Source organism: Tupaia chinensis, unplaced genomic scaffold (assembly GCF_000334495.1).
Source record: "Tupaia chinensis unplaced genomic scaffold, TupChi_1.0 Scaffold000049_1, whole genome shotgun sequence".
NCBI classification, from domain to species: Eukaryota; Metazoa; Chordata; class Mammalia; order Scandentia; family Tupaiidae; genus Tupaia; species Tupaia belangeri.
Window position 1 is genome coordinate 1,821,505 of NW_006159507.1, and position 19,398 is coordinate 1,840,902.

A 19,398-nucleotide genomic window follows, 5' to 3' on the forward strand; every position below is an offset into this window, starting at 1 on the left:
GTCAATGATCAATTAAACTTCTACCCTGAAAAGTCACACAGCAACGAGGGACCAGCAGTTAGCGTAATGGCTATGTCGCTGGACTCCCTCGTAGTCGACCACGGTTTGCGTCCCGGATCCGGTGGCTTAAAACTCATGCCGGGCATGTGTGCGTGCCCAAGATCCCGAGAGGAGAATGGGGTAGAAGGGATTGCGGCGTGGCCATCCCCCCTGGGGGGTGATTTCTCGCTTTCTGTCTGTCTCTCTCTCTGTCTGTTCTGGTGAGCGCACGCACCCTATAGCAAAAACCTTTCCCCCCCCCCAAAAAAAAAGTCACCCAGCAATGAATTCACACAGAAAAAAACAAAGTGTTTGTGAAGCTAGCCTATTTCAATGTAAACTGGTCCCCTCCGTCCCCCCTTTCCCAGTCCTCTGGGTTAGTTTTCCTTGACCTGAAGGCACATTACTTTTACCTATGGACATGGGCATCTCTTCCATTTTTATTCTTTAGTTTTACTATAGGGCACGTGAGAGACAGAAAGTGAGAAATCACCCCCAGGGGATTGGCCATGCTACAATACTTTTTCCTCTCCTCTCCTCTCCTCTCAGGATTTTGGGCATGTGCGCACGGGTGCACGCATGTGTGCACACACACACACACAGACACAGACACACACAGCCTGATTTTCAAGCTGCTGGGTTTGAGACTTGAGCTATGGCATATGCGATCCAGCCATGTTAACCTCCATACCACCTACTGGCCCATGGACATGGGCATCACTTCGCCAAAGAATAGCTTTACTTGTACAGATAGCAGCCCGCTCTGCCTTCTTCTTCTCTTTTTAAATTATTTATTTAATTTTTATTTATTCATTTATTTATTTTAATTTGACCAGAGAGAAACAGAAAGAAAGAGAGGGAGGGGGAAAGTGAGAAAATAAGCCACCAGGTCCTATACTCGAACCATGGTCAGCCATGTGGGAGTGTCCAGCACCTTAACCACCACGCCACTTGCTGGTCCCACATTTGTTTCCATATTTACACTGTTTACTGTAGTGCTACTGAGTGTAGCATGACTTATCTCGTCCTGCCTCCTTAGGCACCTGTACTGGAGTTCCTTATGGGTACACACCTGAATGTGGCACTGCTAGATCATAGGTGTGTGTGCCTATGCAGCTCTTATAGTTTTTTGGAGTTTACAGAGAGAGAGACACAGAGAGAGAGAGAAAAGGAGGGAAGTGAGAAAGCAAGCCATTAGGTCTGGGACTTGAACCCTGGCCAGCCATGTGGGAGTGTCCAATGCCTTAACCACCACGCCACCTGCTGGCCCTCACTCTGCCTTCTTTAGCTGGCAAATGTATTGCCAGCCTTCCCCACCCCTTCACTCGTACTTGTTTTTAAACAGCAATCAACCTAATAATCTGTGCCAAAGGAATGAACCTTTCCCTCTCATTTTTCCTTAATAATCTTGAAGAAAAGATTTCCCATCATAGTCTCTTCCTCTCTTACTTTTTGGCAGGCTCTCTCGGACTGCTCGCGTTCTCTAAGACCCTCTTCAGGTTCTGATGTGAGCCTGGAGAGGAGCATAGGTCTTGCTCAAACACTTCTCAAACTTGATTTTACTGTTAGGAGGACTCACTCAGGCAACGAAGGGTCCCAGTGGCCTACTCTGTGCCAGGCTCTATGCTGGATGCTAGGGATGCAGTGTAAGGGACAATGATGTGGTTTCTAACAGGCAGAACAGCAGATGGGGCAGATGCTGTGTAGTCTGCCCAAGGATGTCTGCGCTCACAGGAGGGAGACAGAGAGAGGGGAAATGAGAAAGCACCCCCCAATGATGGGTGGCTACCCTGCCATCCCTTTTCCTCTTTTCCCTCCATGTGCCACATGTGGCAAGCAGCTGAGCAGAGACTGCACATTTCTGTCAGCACAGACAGTTCCTTCAGACAGAGCTGCAGGAGACATCCTCACATACATGGACAGACACGTACACAGGGATGCCCTTGACAGCTTTGGTCATAGCGACAAAAGACTAGAGGCAACAGGACAGCCAGGCAGTGCGTCTGGGCCAGCTAGCTGATGTGGTGGTTAAGCTGCTGGATCCCTCGTGGCCAAATGTATGGTTCAAGTCCCAGGCCTGGTGGCTTGATTGAAAAACACAAGCCAGGTGCATGCATGTGTGTGCCCAAAACCCCAAGAGGGGACTAGAGGAGAAGGGATTGCCCTATGGCCATCACTCTGGAGTGGAGGGTGATTTCTCACTTTCTCTCTCTCTCTCTCTCTCTCCAGAGAGCACATAAATCGTATATATATATATATATATATAAATACTGGAATACCGGTGGCAGCCTCGATGATGATCAAGCACGTGATTCAAGGGGCCAGTGGGTGGCGTGGTGGTTAAGGTGCTGGACTCCCACATGGCCAACTGTGGTTTGGGTCCCAGACCTTTTGGTTTGTTTTTTCTCTCTGTCTCTCTCTTTGTCTCTCTCTGGTGAATAAAAAAAAAAAAAAAAAAAGAATAAATCAAATAATTTTTAAAATTGTTCTTATATATAAAAAAAGAGTGATTCAATAAACACAGTGGTTATAATTACTGATGTGTCAGCTCCGTGAGGTCAGAGACCTTTGCCCATTTTGCTTACTCTTATATCTTCAGCTTCAAAAATGGCACCTGGTGCATACTAAGCAGCTCCCTGAATATTTGTTACCTGAATATGGAGCCGAGGCGGAACCATCTCCAATATGAATTAAAACCGCATCAAGGCGCCAAGTATGTGACCAGTAAACGTGCGAGACTGTAGGTGAATAGATGCTTCTGGAAGGTTGGGCAACCAGCCGTCCAGATTTGCCTGGAATGAGGGCCTTCCCAGGGTGCAGATGGTTAGTACCAGAGCTGGGCAGGTAGGTCTCAGGTAAGCTGGGATGAGCTGGGCCCTCTGCTGGAAAGATTCCTGAATATCTGATACCAGCAGTTCCCACTGGGAATGCAAACCGGGCCTGAGGGAGACTTGCTGCCATGCTCATCCCTCTTGTGTTGCCTCAACTCCCTTCCCCCCTTTTTTGCTAGAAGATGGATATGCTCGCCAGAGAGAGAAAGGAGGGAGAGAGGAGAGAAGGCACCCTCCCGTGGGGTATGGTCATGCTGCAATCCTTTTCCCTCCATTTCTCTATCATTCAAGCACATGTGCCCAGCATGCTTTCAAGCTATGGAGCTGGCACTGAAACTGCGGTTGGCCACATGCGATCCAGCTCCTATGCAGCCCTGCCTAAACTCTTATATCAAGTTAATGTATCTTTTCTTTAGGTTTTTGCCATCGGGTGCACACACTTGCCAGAGAGAGACGGTGAAAGGGGAAATGAGAAATCATCCCTCTGGGGGTATGGGCACGCCACAATCCCCTCTCCTCCAGTCTCCTCTCAGGATTATGGGCATGCAGGCACACCCACTCAGTGTGATTGTCAAACTGCCAAGTCCAGGACTCGAACCATGGTCAGCTGTGTGGGAGTACAAAGCCTTAATTACCACGCCACCTGCTATCCCCATGTATCACTTTTTAAGTAAAAATTGAACAGTGATTCATTAGGGATAATTGAAATGAATTAGAAATGACCCAGTGCTCAAATCATGTGAACCTTAGAGCTTGGGGTCCTGTGTCTCAGCCTCGGGCTGCATACATGTATTGCTGCACTTACCTAAATTACACGTAACTGACCCCATTAGGCGATGCTACATTTACAAACCCATGGGCAGAGAATTTCACCTTCATTTCAGCTGGTTCCTCAAGACTGCCAGATTGATAGGAACCAGGAGTAATTCCTATCTGCACCACCAGGAGGCAAGCAAATATCTCAGACTCAGCTGGCAACACCGCCTACCTTATTCTCTCCTGTTCCCTAGGCTCTTACTGCTCCTGCCCGGTTCGGCTTACTGTACTTAGCCTGAAGCGAAAAATGAAAAAGAACAGAGTCCTGGGGACAGCCAGTGGCATGGTGGTTAATGCTAGATCCCACAAGGTCAACTGTACATTTTGGGTCCCAGACCTGGCAGTCTGAAAAACACACCAAGTGCAGGAACATGGGCGTGTGTGCTCAAAATCCCAGAGAAGAATGGAGGAGGAGGTCTTGTGGTGTGGCCATCTCTCCTAGGGGGCGATTTCTCACTTCCTCTCTCTCTGTCTTTCTCTGGTGAGTGCACACGCCCTGTAGCACAAACTTTTAAAAAAAGAGAGAGAAAAGGAAAAAGAAAAAAAGAGTACAATCTGCTTTGCAAGTTTTAACAGGGAGGCACTGGTGTGTAAATATTCTCTAAAACAGGGACCAGCAGATGGCATAATGGTTACGTTGCTTGACTCCCACATAGCTGAGATTTGAGTTCCGGACGTAGTGGCTTAACACTCATGCTGGGCATGTGTGCGTGCGTGCCCAAGATCCAGAGAGGAGAGTGGAGGACAAAGGGATTGCCGTGTGGGCATCCACCTGGAGGGGAATTTCTCGCTACCTGTCCCTCTGTCTCTTTGGAGAGCACACGTGCCCTATTGCAAACATCTCTCTCTTTAAAAAAATCAAAATTCATTCAAACAATGGGCCAGCTCCTGCAAGGTGTTGGGGACAATGCAGTGGATTTATTATTTATTATTTTTTAAATATTTATTTTATTTTATTATTGTTATTATTTTTTAATTTGCTATAGGGTATGTGTGCTCACCAGAGAGAGGGAGGAAAAGAGGGGAGGGGGGAAGTGAGAAAACAAGATGCCAGGTCTGGAACTCGAACCATGTGGGAGTCTAGAGACTTGATCACCATGCCAGCAGTAGATTTAGATCCCAATGGGGAAGACGGGGTATGATTACATAAAAATCCCGCTGCAAAAATATTGCATTTCATCAGTTACTCCACCTCGAGGCCTTTGTGCAGTATTGTACAGTCTCTGCTACGTCCAGGGCTAACCATATAACCAGGTAAAAACAATGACAAGCTAGGGGCTGGCAGGTGGTGTGGTGGTTAAGGATGCTGGACTCCCACATGGCTGACTATAGTTCGAGTCCTGGACCTGGTGACTTGCTTTCCCACTTTCTCTCTAACTCTCTGTCCCTCTCTGGTCAAATTAAAGTAAAATAAAGTATTTTAAAAAAAGACAAGCTAGTGAGATCTGGCGAGAAACAATACCAAGCAATGGATATTATCAAGAGCACTGCTGAGGTAGGGATTTAAATCCACCATCATTAACAAGAAACCCGTGTCCCTTGGCTATCTTGTCACTTGCGACATTGACTAAGATTTTTTTCCTTAGATTTTTTTTTTCCCTGTATGCTCTCATAGAAAGACAGCGACCTTCTTCTCCAATATCCTCTCAGGATTTGGGGCACACACACACACTCCTGGTGTGATTTTTAAGCTGCTGGGTACAGGCCTTGAATTGTAGTCAGTCATGTGGGAGTCTAGGACCGTAACCTCCATACCACCTGCTGGCTCCCAGCAAGACCTTTTAAAAAAGCTTTTTGGCAGAGGGCGTGTGTGCTCACTAGAGAGAGGCAAAGAGAGAGAGAGAAGCAGAGACAGTGACAGGGAACTGAGAAATCACCCTGAGGGGAATGGCTGCACTTCAATCCCTTCTCCTCATGGGATTTTGGGCACTCACACACACATGCCTGGCGTGTTTCACCAAGTCTAGGACTTGAACCATGCTCGGCCATGTGGGAGTCCAGCACCTTCACCTCCTGCTGGCCCCCAAGTACGGATTTAATGATAATTTCTCTAATGACTAGTGACATTGAGGAGCATCTTTTCTCATGCTAAGTGGCCATGTGTATAACTTCTTTGGAGAATGTCTATGCATATACTTTGCCCATTTTAATTTTGTTTTTTAAAATAGTTATTTAATTTTATTTATTATTATTATTATTTTAATTTGCTATTAGGACCCATGCAAGAGAGAGAGAAAGAAAGTGAGAAAGCAAGCCACAGTCCAGGACTTAAACCACAGTTGGCCATGTGGGAATCCAGGTGCCTTAACCACCATGTCACCTGTGGGCCCCACTTTGCCCACTTTTAAACTGGGTTGTCTTTTTGTTGTTGAGTCAGAAGGCACACACCCCAACCTGGGGCGTGGTCACTCCGCAATTCCTTTTCCCCATCCTGTTGGAATTTGGGTCATGCATGCACACACAAACACAGAGTGTGTTTTTCTTCTTTGTCTATAGGGTGTGTGCACTCACGAGAGAGAGAAAGAGAGATTGAGAGAAGAAAAGTGAAAATCATTCTCTGAGGGATGGCCACACTGCAACCCCTTCTTCTCCAGTTTCTTTCTTCTTCTTTTTTAGAATATATCTTTTTTTTCTGGAGAGGTTTCGCTATAGGGCACGTGCGCTCACCAGACAGAGAGACAGAGAGAGACAGAGAGACAGAAAGCAGGAAATCACCCCCCAAGGGGGATGGCCATGCCGCAATCCCTTCTCCTCCATTCTCCTCTCAGGATCTTGGGCACGCATGCGCACGTGCCCGGCATGAGTTTAAGCCACCGGGTCTGGGACTCGAACCGCAGTCGAGTACATGGTAGTCCAGTGACATAGCCATTACGCCAACTGCTGGTCCCTCTTCTTCTTTTTTAAAGAATTATTTTATTTGACTTTATGTATTTATTTATTTTAATTTGACCAGAGAGGGAGAGTGAGAGTGGTGAGAGAGAGGAAAGATGAGAGAGCAAGTCACCAGGTCCTGAGACTTGAACCGTGATTGACCATGTGGGAATCCAGCTCTCTTAACCATCAGGCCACCTGCCAGCCCCTCCAGTCTCTTCTTGGGATTTTGGGGATGCATGCACACGTACCCAGCATACTTTTTAAGCCACCGGATCCAGGACTCAAACCACATATAGGCATGTGGGTTTCAGCACCTTAACCTCCATGCCCCCTGCTGGTTCCCTCAGTGTGTTTTGTTTTGTTTTGTGTTTTGAGAGAAGTTTTTGCTATAGGGTGAGTGTGATTGCCAGAGAGACAGAAAGTGAGAAATTACCTCCTGGGGGAAGGACCACACCACAGTTCCTTCTCCTCCATTCTTCTCTTGGGATTTTGGGCATGTATGCACTCTTGCCTGGCATGTTTAAAGCCACGGGTCCAGGACTCGAACCTCGGTCAACCATGTGGGAGTCCAGTATCCTTAACCACCATGCCACCTCAGTGTGTTTTTTAAGTCACTGGGCCAGGATTTGAATCTCATGGTTGGCAACATAGGACCCAGTTGCCTCAACCACTGAGCCACGGGCCATGTGGAGGTTGTTTTTTGTTTTTGTTTTTGTTTTTATCCTGGCTATTCTAAAATTCCATTCTTCTGAGCAGCATAAATACAAGGTGCTTGGACTGACCAGACTATGGTCAGTCAGACCATATTCCCTGGGCTTCAGTTAACTCTTCAACCCAGCCCTGTGCCTCAGTGTCGAGAATAGACCTGGCTCCCTTGTGTTGAAGGTTCTCCCTGTGTTTAGCACTGTGCATCAGCTCATTTACTCTCTCAGCCATATTCAGGGGTTACATGAAGCCCATTCTCCCATTAAGAAAATCAAGACCCAGAGCAGTTAGAGAGCTTGTCCAAGGTCACATGGTTGAAAAGTGGCAGAGTGGGATTTGAATACAGGTCTCTTGACTCCAGAGTCTACTTTACTTCCGGCCTGGGGGTAAGGTTGCTATGTAACAAGACATTCTGGGTGCAGCATTCTCTTGCTTGCATAAGGGAGTGGGAGGGACAAAGGTATTTGCTTCCAGCAAACAGTTCCTTTGAAAGCGGCACTTTAAGCGGCAGGTACATACACACTGGGAGCGCTAACCTCCAGGTCGCTGCTTTCAGGTGCAATTAAGAATCATCTAGGGAAAAAAAAGAATCATCCAGAAAGATGCTAAGTGCTCCACATCCAGGCCCATGAGCTGTGTCTCTGTGGAGCTGGGCTGGGCCGGGCTGGGCGGATCCCGCTAACAGCCGTCAGCCAGCTGGCTTACCTTTGGACTCGTGGGTGGCTGCCGCTGCAGACATGAAGACTTCGAAGCACTTGGCCGGTGGGTTTTTATTTTGGGAAAGAGGGAGGAAGAAAGCCTTTCTTACTGATTGTGAAGAAGCTTGACAGTACCAGCTTTTAGTTCAAAAGATGCCTTCTTGGGGGTTATAAACCTCCCCCAAACCCTGCCTCCACTCGTGGGAGGTCAGAATGATTTTGAGCTTTGGGAGCCAGACAGAATCTGTAGCGGCAGCAAATTCATGTTGCTCAAAAGTCATCCTAGTCAGAGAGAGCTTTGCTGTGAGCTCGCTCCCCGCCAGGCACTAGGCGAGGTTCATTCCCTGTGCAGTCCCATTCAATGCGTAAGATAACCTTACCCAAGGCATGATCATTAGCCCTGTTTTACAGGTGAGAAAACAGGCTGAGACGATGCCACATGCGGTTTGAGTCCATGCAATAATCACGAAGCTGCATATCAGCTTGTTTAATCTCTCAACCATCTTCAGGGGTTCTATTATGTCCATCCTCCTGGTAAGAAAATCAAGACCCAGAGCGGTTAGAAGGTTTGTCCAAGGTCACACAATTGAAAAGTGGCGGAGCGGGATTTGAACTCAGGCCTCTTGACTACACAACCATCAACACAATAAATGTCCTCAGACCAGAGTGAGGACCATGAAAAGAAATCAGTATTAGGAGGTAAGGGCTAGTAGCAGACAGCATTGTGACATTCATTCAGTCAAATGAAGTGTAATAAGTAACTATTGAGCCAGTAGGTGGCGTGGTAGTTAAAGGTACTGGATTCCCACATGGCTGACTGCTGTTCAAGTCCCAGACCTGGCAGCTTGCTTTCTCATTTTCCCTTTCTCCCTCTCTCTGGTCAAATTAAAAATTAAAAAAAATATAATAATAACAAATGGAATTAAATAAATAAATAATTCTTTTAAAAAAATAAGCAACTATTGTGGGTAAGGGGCTCTCGAAGCTGTTTGAATGGGGAGGCATTGCTAATAAAGAAAGCTTTTTTTGAGGTTTTTGCTATAGGGCACATGTGCTCACCAGAAAGACAGAGAGACAGAAAGCAAGAAATCACCCCCTCGGGGGAATGGCCACACTGTAATCCCTTCTCCTCTGTTCTCCTCTCAGGATCTTGGGCACACATGCACACACACCCAGCATGAGCTTAAGCCACCGGGTCTGGGACTCGAACCGCGTTCAGCTACATGGGAGTCCAGCGACATAGCCATTACACCAACTGCTGGTCCTGAAAGCTAATTTTTAAAAAAAGAATTATTTATTTAATTTATTGTCATTATCCTCCAATTTGACCAGAGAGAGGCAGGGAGAGACAGAGAAAAAGAAAATAAGCCTCCAGGTCTGGGATTCAGACCATGGTCAGTGGGAGTCCAGAGCCTCGATCACCTTGACCACCACCTACCCACCCTGAGAGCTAATGTTAAACGCTCACTTACTTTGTCACTTACTTTCACAAGGACATCTCCTTTTTAAAAAATTATTTAATTTTATGTACTATTATTATTATATTTAAATTTACTATAGGGTACATGTGCACACCAGAGAGAGACAGAGAGAAGGAAAGTGAGAAAGCAAGCCAGGTCCAGGACTTGAACTGCGGTCGGTCATGTGGGAGTCCAATGCCTTAACCACTGTGCCACCTGCTGGCTCCTGGACAGCTCATTTAACCTGTGTTTTAGTAGGTACTGTTCTTATTTTCTCCATCTCACAGATGTAGGAACTGAGACACAGAGCTGTTAGAACATTTTTCTTGTGGTCACATAGTTAGCAGACTTTAAACTCAGGTATTTTGTCTCCAGAGTCCAGCCTCAGAGAGGCTCAGAAAGATTAAGCGGCTTGCCTACTCATGGGACAACTGAACACTGTAACAGGGACTTCAACAAGGGTCTCATAGCTGCAAGGTCACTTTCACTACACAGTGGTATGTTTCTGGGGAGCGTGGATGCTGATTTCTAAATTAATATATATATATAATTAATATATATATATATATATATTAGGGGATCAGCAGATGGCAAATTGGTTATTAGCTAGACTCCCATGTAGTGAACTGTGGTTTGAGTCCCAGACCCAGACACTGAGCACATGTGCGTGCATACCCAAAATCCCAAGAGGAGAATGGTGGAGAAGGGATTACAGCATGGCTGTGTCCCCTCGGGGATGATTTATTTTATTTTCTTTGGAGAGTTTTTTTGTTATAGGGCACATGCGCTCGCCAGACAGACAGAGAGAGACATTAGAGACAGAAAGCGAGAAATCATCCCCCAGGGGGATGGTCACGCCGCAATCCCTTCTCCTCCATTCTCCTCTAGGGATCTTGGGCACGCACGCACACGTGCCCGGTGAGAGTTTTAAGCCACCGGGTCTGGGTCGCGAACCGCGGTCGACTACGTGGGAGTCCAGTGACATAGCCATTACGCTAACTGCTGGTTTCCTCCCCTGGGGGGTGATTTCTTACTTTCTGTCTCTGTGTCTCTTTCTCTCCAGTGAGCTCAGATGTCCTATAGCAAAAATCTGTCTAAAAATATATATTGTTAGAGGATGCATGTGCTTGCCAGAGAGAGACAGACATAGAGACAGAGAGAGAGACAGAGAGCAGGAGAAGGAGAAAGCACGCACCATTAGGGTATAGTCATGCTGTAATCCTTTCTCTTCCATTTCTCCATCCTCATGGGGTTTGGGGCATGCATGTACATACACACACAGAGCATGTTTTTCAAGCTACTAGGGCCGAGATTTGAACTGCCATTGACTATGGGATGGAGAGCCCTTTAACCAGGAGGCTATGGGGCCTGCCCCTAGAAGCTGATTTCTAATCCACATACTTTGTTGCCTCCAAGCCTTTGGCCAGGAAAACAAGGGCGGTGATCATAATCCTTCTTGCTCACAGACCTCATAGACCTTCAGCTGCTCCCAGGGGTCCACAGAGTCAAATCCAGACTCCCGACCAGACATTGGAGGTCCTCAGAGACTGGTCTGATCTCCCATTGCCCATTTCCCAGCTCCCCTTCTGCACCCCCATCTCTAACCAGCTGAACTGCTGCTTCTCATCCATCCTCGGTGCAAGGTACAGACCTGACACTCAGGACCAATTACAGTCCTTGGACATGTTCTTCCGGCAAATGCAGTGTTTTATTCTATGTTTAGTAACAGCGTGGGCTCATAGTGTCTTGCCCCCCTTGCTAAGGTATTATAATACATTACTATCAATATTTATAACAATTTTTTTGAGAGGTTTTCACTATAGGGCGCGTGCGCTCGCCAGACAGAGAGAGACATAGAGACAGAAAGCGAGAAATCACCCCCCAGGGGGGATGGTCACGCCACAATCCCTTCTCCTCTCGGATCTTGGGCACGCACGCACATGTGCCTGGCGTGAGTTTTAAGCCACTGGGTCCAGGAGGTGAACCGCGGTCGACTACATGGGAGTCCAGCGAAATAGCCATTACGCTAACTGCTGGTTCCCTATAACTATTTTTTATTTACTATTTTCCCCAGATTTGGCTGGGAACCCCTCCAACCTGTGCCCTGTAGATGTTCCTGGGGGACACTTTCTTACTTTCTGCCTCAGTAAGATGTCCCAGGCTCATGTCATAATTTCCCTGCCTCACCCCTGGGACCCAGCCATTTCTGCAGGGAACCTTAGCTCCTTTTAGTGAAGGATGGTATTTAGAAACCAAGATCGGGGGCCCAGCCGGTGGCATGGTGGTTAAGGTGCTGGACACACATGACCAACCGTGGTTCAAGTCCTGGACAGTGTGGGTTGCTTTCTCGCTTTCTCTCTCTGTCTCTCTCTGGTGAGCGCATGTACCCTATAGCAAATTAAAATGATAATAAATAAAATTAAGTAAACAATTCTTAAAAAAAAAAAAAAAACAAGATCTGAGTACTAAGTATTTGTTGTTACAAGGATGTCATTTCTTCTAAGCCTAACAGATAGAAGGAGGAGGTATATTTACATAAAGTGTTTATAATTAAGAAATTTTACTTAAAATTCTGAATTTTCAGGAGCCAGCAGGTAGTGTGGTGATTAGGGCGCTGGACTCCCACATGGTTGACCATGGTTTAAGTCTTGCTTTCTCACTCCCTCCCATCTCATTCTGATGACTATAGCAAGTTAAATAATAATAAAATAATTTTTTAGAGGATTTTCCTATAGGTCACATGCGCTCACCAAAAAGACAGAAAGCATTAAATCACCCTCCAGGGGGGAATGGCCAAGCTGCAATCCCTTCTCCTCCATTCTCCTCTCAGGATCTTGGGCATGCGCACACACGCATCTGATATGAGTTTAAGTCACTGGGGCCAGGACTCGAATCACAGTTGACTACATGGGAGGTCCAGCGACATCTGTCTGTCTGGTGAGCGCACATGCCCTATAGCCATTACTCCAACTGTTGGTCCCAAAATAAATATTTTTTAAAATTCTGGATTTCCAGGGCTGGCTCCAAGATCCAGTGGTTAAGGGAGCCAGATCTCAACCATGATTTGAATCCTGGCCCAGACTTGAAAAACATGCAGGGCATATGTGTGTGCACACCACTTTACTCCATCCAGAAGGATGGAGGATGGAAGAGAAGAGATAGTGGCATGACCATGCTCCACTGGAAGGGGGTTCCATCTCAACCCACCACCCAAGTCCTTCCCTTTCCCACCTAGCACCCTCCCCTTCCCAACCCACTCCCTACTCCCTTTCCCCACATCCTCTTACAATTATTAAAAAACAAACAAACAAACAAACAAACAAAAAAACAAGGGGCAGCATGTGATGTGGTGGTTAAGGTGCTGGACCCCCACATGGCAGACTGCAGTTCAAGTCCCAGACCTCATGGCTTTTTCTCTCTCTCTCTTACTCTGTCTCCCTCTGATGAGCACACATGTCCTATAGCAAATTAAAATAAGAATTAATTAATTTAATTGATAATTAATTTTTTAAAAAATTTAGATTTCTAGCTCTTCTCTGAAAACCTGAATATCTGATCACTCCTGGTGAGCTAGGAACTTCATCAGCAGGATTGTGGTGGGGGGGTTAAAATTTTGTTTTCTTGCTTAAGTATTTTTTAAACAATTATTTATTTATTATCATTATTTTTCAGGTTTGACCAAAGAGAAACAGAGAGAGAAAGAGGGAGATCGATCAAGCTGCCAGGTCCGGGACTCAAACCAGTCAGTTATGTGGGAGTCCAGTGCCTTTAACCACCATGCCACCTGCCAGCCCCCTCACTGAAATATTTATTTTTTAATTAAAAAAAATGTATTATTATTGGGGCTGGCAGGTGGCATGGTAGTTAAAGGCACTGGACTCCCACATGGCCAACTGTGGTTTGAGGCCCGGACTTGGTGGCTAGCTTTCTCGCTTTCTCTCTCTCCCTCTTTTTCTTTCTTTCTTTCTGGTCAAATTAAAAAATAATAAGAAACAGAAATAAATAAGTAATTCTTTAAAAATTTTATTATTTCTTTAAATTTGCTATAGGTCACATGTGCTCACTGGAGAGAGAGAGAGAGAGAGAGGAATGTCAGATGCTAAGTCTGGGACTAGAACCACCGTCAGCCATGTGGGAGTCCAGTGCCGTAAACAGCATGCCACCTGCTGGCCCCATTGCTGAAGTATGTTTGAATGCTCACTGTGAGCCAGGCACGGTTAGACTACAACTAGTCTCCAGTACCATACAGCACGAGGCTCTAGAAGTTACACCGTGTGCCCACGCTGCCTGCTTGCGGGCAGTTGAGTTCCAGTTTCTGATCTGTGCCTTTGATTGCTTTCTTCTGGACATCCTCACAGTCCCCGTCACTCATAGCCCAGCTCAATACTCCCCGCTCCTGGAGGCTGTCCCGTTTACTGTCAGAGGTCGCTTTTCCATGCTCTAAGCTCTATTCCCCCTCATAACTTTTACCATCTTGTATTCTAAAATTTTATGTTTTTAGTTCATCCTATTCCTATTTTTTAAATTTTCTTTTTCTGATAAGGAGGTGACTGTACACTCCCCAGGTAGGGGCCGGGTCTGTCTAGCTCATAGGTACAACCTTTAAATGTCCTCTCAAACCTGGCACATTGCAGGCATGCCATGACAGTTCTGGTGAAGAACTAATACACAGAAGGCCAGATGGTGGCCCAGCGATAAGACATGATGCTCTGTGGGGCTGACCCAATGGGAAGGTTCTGGGTGCGTGTCTGGACAACCTCCTCAGTATGCCAGGCATGTGCGAGCCAATGATCCTGGGCTGGTTGAAGCTGGGTCAAAACCCTGTTCTGAGTGCTCTCTCCGTATCTGGCTCTCACTCATTGAAGAAAGAAACAAACTTAAAAAAAAAGAGAGAGGAAAAAAAAGAAACAAACACTGTCTACCCCCACAGTGTGCAGTGTGTACTGGGTAGTGTCTATATGTCAAGCAGCAGTAATACGAGCAAAACAGTTCTGTCCTCAAGCTCACTGACTTCTGGGGGAGAAATATATTAATAACGATCACATAAATATTATTTGTGGAATGACTGAGAAAAACAGCTGAGTCTCTGTTCCCATCTGGCCTTTGTCTGCCTTTCCATTGTATAGATGTGTTTCTCTTGCACTCTACCGTAAGTCCCAGACCCGCCGTCCCTTGCAGGCGATGTGCAGTGTGTGCGGCACTGTGATGGGCAGCTAGCTAGAAATCAGCGGGTCGCCCTAGGAAAATAGCAGGACACCTGTCACATCAATCATAACTTATCAGAAGTTACAACTAGACCCTCTGCAGAGATTCCTTCCTTCTACCCAATTCCTGGCTCTGAGAAGGCAAGGCAGATCTTATTTTCCTTCTTTAGTACCTGAGAAAAGCCCATAGGGACAGTTGTTAATTTCTTCTTCTCAATCCTCATAAATACGAAAGGACCCAAGGAAGCATTTTGGTTAACACCCTAATTCCCAATGAGGCAATAAACTAACTGGACAGTTCATCCAAATAAGGGTGCTCATATGTTCTAAGTCTACACTGAGCATGTGGGACAGGTCACTGAATTCCTCACCTGTGAGAGAAAGAGACAAATGCAGGAGAAAGCTCATGAATTCAAAGAACGTGGCTATGACAGAACTCCTACTGTTAAATATTCACTATCAGCTCTTAGAATAAATGTAATACCTAGACCCATGCCCACTGTAGTTGTCCTTCTCTGGCAGCTGCCCATCTGCAAGCCTTTCAGGCATGGAGGGATATTTCTTTTCTATTAAAAATCTTTGGGGCCATAAGGTGGCATGGTGGTTGAGGTGCTGGACTCCCATGTGGCTAACTCTGGTTCAAGTCCTGGACCTGGTGGCTTGCTTTCTCTTTCCTTCTCTGTCTCTCTGGATTAAAAATTAAAATAAATGAATAAATTAAATTAAATAATTCTTAAAAAATCTTCATTTTCCTATTAATACTTCCCTTTTTCTTTTCTTTTTTAAATAATTATTTTATTTATTCATTCATTTCTTTTAATTTGAACAGAGAGAGAAAGATACATACACACACAGAAAGAGAGGGAAAGTGAGAAAGCAAGCTCCTAGGTCCAGGACTTGAACCGTGGTCAGCCAAGTGGGAATGTCCAGCACCTTAACCACATGCCACCTGCTGGTCCACCCCCACCCCATTCCTTTTTCTTTTGAGAGAGCATTTTTTGCTATGGGGCCTGTGCACTCACCAGAGAGACAGAGAGACAGAAAGCAAGATATCATCCCTGAGGGTGTTGGCCATGCCACAATCCCCTCTCCTCTATTCTCCTTTTGGGATTTTGGACACACACACACACACACACACACACACACACACGTGCCTGGCCTGAGTGTTTTTTTGTTTTTGTTTTTGGCTTAACGATATCATTTATTCAGCACCTACTATCTGCCAGAATTTGTGAATTTTTCTTTTTTTTTTTTTCAAGTCATAAGTTTATTTACAAACATATCTAGTATGCTATGAGTTTAAGAGTTTGATCCAGTTTTCAGAGATTGTGACTACAACTCTAAAAATGTTCATGTCTATTTACTGGATGAATTAAAACGTCCTTATTTCTGGGACCAGCAGTTAGCGTAATGGCTATGTCACTGGACTCCCACGTAGTTGACCGCGGTTCGAGTCCCGGACCCGGTGGCTCAAACTCACGCCGGGTGTGTGTGCGTGCGTGTCCAAGATCCTGAGAGGAGAATGGAGGAGAAGGGATTGCATGGCCATCCCCCCTCGGGGGTGATTTCTCGCTTTCTCTCTGTCTGTCTGGTGAGCGCACGCGCCCTATAGCAAAAACCTCTCAAAATAAATAAATAAAAATAAAACGTCCTTATTTCTTTTTTAATATATTCTATAACATTTTTTTCTAATTTTACTTGACTATTATTATTTTTAATACTCTTTTTAAAAAGATTTATTTTTAATTATATTTATTTTGAGAGGTCAATTTTGACCAGGGAGAAACAGACAGAGAAATGGAGAGTGAGAAAGCAAGCCACCAGGTCCAGGACTTGAACCGTGATCGGCCATGTGGGAGTCCAGCACCTCAACCACCACACCATCTGCCGGCCCCAATTATTTTTTAAACATTCAATTTCTGTACATCATTTGGGTTGTAATGAGAATTTACCCAGTATGAAATATACCTCAGACAAGTCCAGTTGCGAATACTATACATGTTATCATCAACAGGCAATAAACATTTCCCTGTTCCACAGAAGTCTTGCCTGTTTTTTCTCCCTGAGTTCCTTCCCTGCACTCTTCCACTCTCCCACCCTCCTTCCACACTGCCTCCAGTGTCCATAACTATTTTCACTGCTTTCATGTCCTCTAATCTTTCAGTCTCTATCATAGAGTGTGAACAGTTGGTAAATATTAAGTGGAAACATATAATGTCTTTCTTTCATAGCCTGGCTTGCTTCACTCAGCAATAAATCTTCCATATTTGACAACTTTTGGCATGAGTTTTCAGTTGCTGGGTCCAGGACTCAAAACACCGCCAACTACGTGGGAGTCCAGCCATGTAACTGTTATGCCATCTGCTGGTCCCCCCTCACCCTACTTTACAAATGTTTGTAGTTTTTCATTTTGTGTCTCAGGACAGGTCTCTGATCTTAGAGATCTAGACCTAAAAAAAAAAAAGATTTTACACAACACAGATCAACTCTCCCATCCCATGACAATGCACCATGCCCCAGTTAGAACGTTTCTGGTTTTGCATTCCAAACAATGATGCAACAGGTCTCCGGGGTGCACGTGTGTGTTTCTCAGGTAGATTTGGAGAAACCCAATTGCTGGGTCACTTAACAGCTTTTCTCTTTCACTTTTTGTTCTATACACCTCTGAATTGTTGGAATCATGTGTTACTTTTGTGATAAAAAAAACTAAAAAATAGAAAGAGGTAGGTAGATTGTTCATGTTGATGGCTTTTAGGAAGTAGAGGTGCCTGATCATTGTCACATGACCATTATATAATCTGCTAATCGTTATGTAATGAAATCTGAAAAAGATGCTCTTTTAATTTTCACATTGCCAAGCAGGGAAATCACAGGTCTTAGGTTGTTTTAAAGATGAAAATGTGACTCTCTTCAGGGACTTTGGGTCTTTTCTGCTAGACCATGTCACTGAGTTGCAATGACCCGGGTTTCCTACCGGGGAAAGTCCTTCTTAAAACTCTGTTTCTCTTTTGGTTGTCACAGAACCACAGAACTGGAGGGGACTTTTTTAGCAGTCTCATGTGAAAATGCAGTCTTGTAACCATGACTGAATTAGAGTTTAGAGTTGTGCAGTGGCAGGCACAGTTCAGTTTTCCCCAGCTGTGAACACCATCATTTGCAGGTGATTAAGAGGTGCTTAAACCCAGTTGACCGGGTCCACAAAGACCCCAGTGGTGCTCAGGCAACCACAGGTAAGTGAATACAGTACTTGCCACTGTCTGAACCAGGTTGCTGGTTCTCCAAATGTTGCCTCAGTGTTAAGTCATAGACCTCTCCCACAAGCCCCACTGGCTTGAGCTGGGGTTACAAAGGTTGCAAACCTGTCATCAAGGGTTAGGGTTAGGTACCTCCTGATGCGACATGCACAGAGCTCAGGGTAGAGGAATGTGGATTTGGGGTCTGGTGGGTGTGTCAGATTAAAAATAGACATAATCCACGTGGTAAGAGTGACGATCATATCATGAAAGACAGTGTTGCAGGAAGCCAGAGAAAGAAGGGTTTTTGCCTGGGAAAATCAGGAAGGAGGTGAAAACTGACTTGGGGCTGGAAGCGAACGAGTATGGAGTGGCAGTGAGCCTTCCACACGTGGGGTAGTCAGAGGAACAGTTCAGACACAAAACTGAACACTTCAACGTCTTGGGCGTACACAGAGGCCCCCACCCCGTTTTTTAAAAGATTTATTTATTTATTTCCATTTGTTATTATTTTTTAATTTGACCAGACAGATTGGGAAAGCGCGAAAGCAAGCCGTCAGGTTCAGGACTGGAACCATTGTAGGCCATGTGGGAATCCAGCGCCTTGAACCACCACGCCACCTGCCGGCCAAATACTTTGCAAACACTGGGGGTTGAGGTGAACCGGAGGCCGAGTCCTTAGGGAACTCACAGTCACCGCGGTGGGTAGGACTGCAGGGAAACCCAGAGCAGGGCAGAGACAAGCCCCCAGGACTGATGCCGGTGTAGACCACGCAAGTACTGCGGCTGCCTGAGGCAAGGCGGCAAGGCCAGGACGCTTGTTCTTCCCACCTCTGGCTTCACTTAGGGAAGCTGAGGGCAGAGGAGGCCATTTTCTTTTATTTAATCATATTAAACCAAACCCAAACAAAACAAAATGTATTCAAATTCTTACTATGTCCAACTACTGTAAGAAGCAGCTTCCATATATTTACTCTATTAATGCTCACAACGGCGCACGAGGCAAGTACTATTATTATTCCATTTTACAGGTGAGAAAGCTGAGGCTCAGAGAGATTGAGTAACTTGCCCACGGTCACACAGCTGGGAAGTGGCCAAGCCCAAACCTGGCGCGGAGTGTCCGGGTCACAGCACGCAGCCTGCAACATCCCCAGCCCTCTCCCAGCAGGGCTGCAGTCTCGCGTGATTTGGGCATCTCACTGGTCTCTTAGGGCCTCGGTATTTCCGTCTGTAAAATGGGGATCGGGGATCCGACCATCGGCCCCGGCTCGCTGGGGCGCCGCTCGCGGATCGCCTAGACTGTGCCGGCAAGTCTTGGGGCGGAGGCCGGGGCTCGTTCAGTTAACGCTCGGGCGCCAGACCGGTTTCCATGACAACCCGGCCAGCCATCATCCCGCGGCCGAGTCGCGCGCGTCACTTCCGGCCCGTTCATTTCCGGGTCCTTCCCGGAGCCACGGCCCTGTAGGCGCGGAGCGGTACCTCGGCGTCTGCGTCCGCTCTCCCGCTTCTCCCCCCGCCGCCGGCCCTAGTCTCCCCCC

The 19,398-nt window shown here is 46.1% G+C and overlaps 1 long non-coding RNA gene across 1 annotated transcript; it reads right to left on the reverse strand.

Annotated features, from left to right (window-relative positions):
• Nucleotides 1-7,648: 7,648 nt before the first annotated feature.
• LOC102486366 (uncharacterized) lies at nt 7,649-8,383 on the reverse strand. Its single transcript, XR_333432.2, has 3 exons — nt 8,344-8,383; nt 7,971-8,009; nt 7,649-7,838 (listed from the first exon to the last, which is right to left on the reverse strand). It is a non-coding gene; the product is annotated as an uncharacterized LOC102486366 (long non-coding RNA).
• Between the last annotated feature and the right edge of the window lie 11,015 nt (nt 8,384-19,398).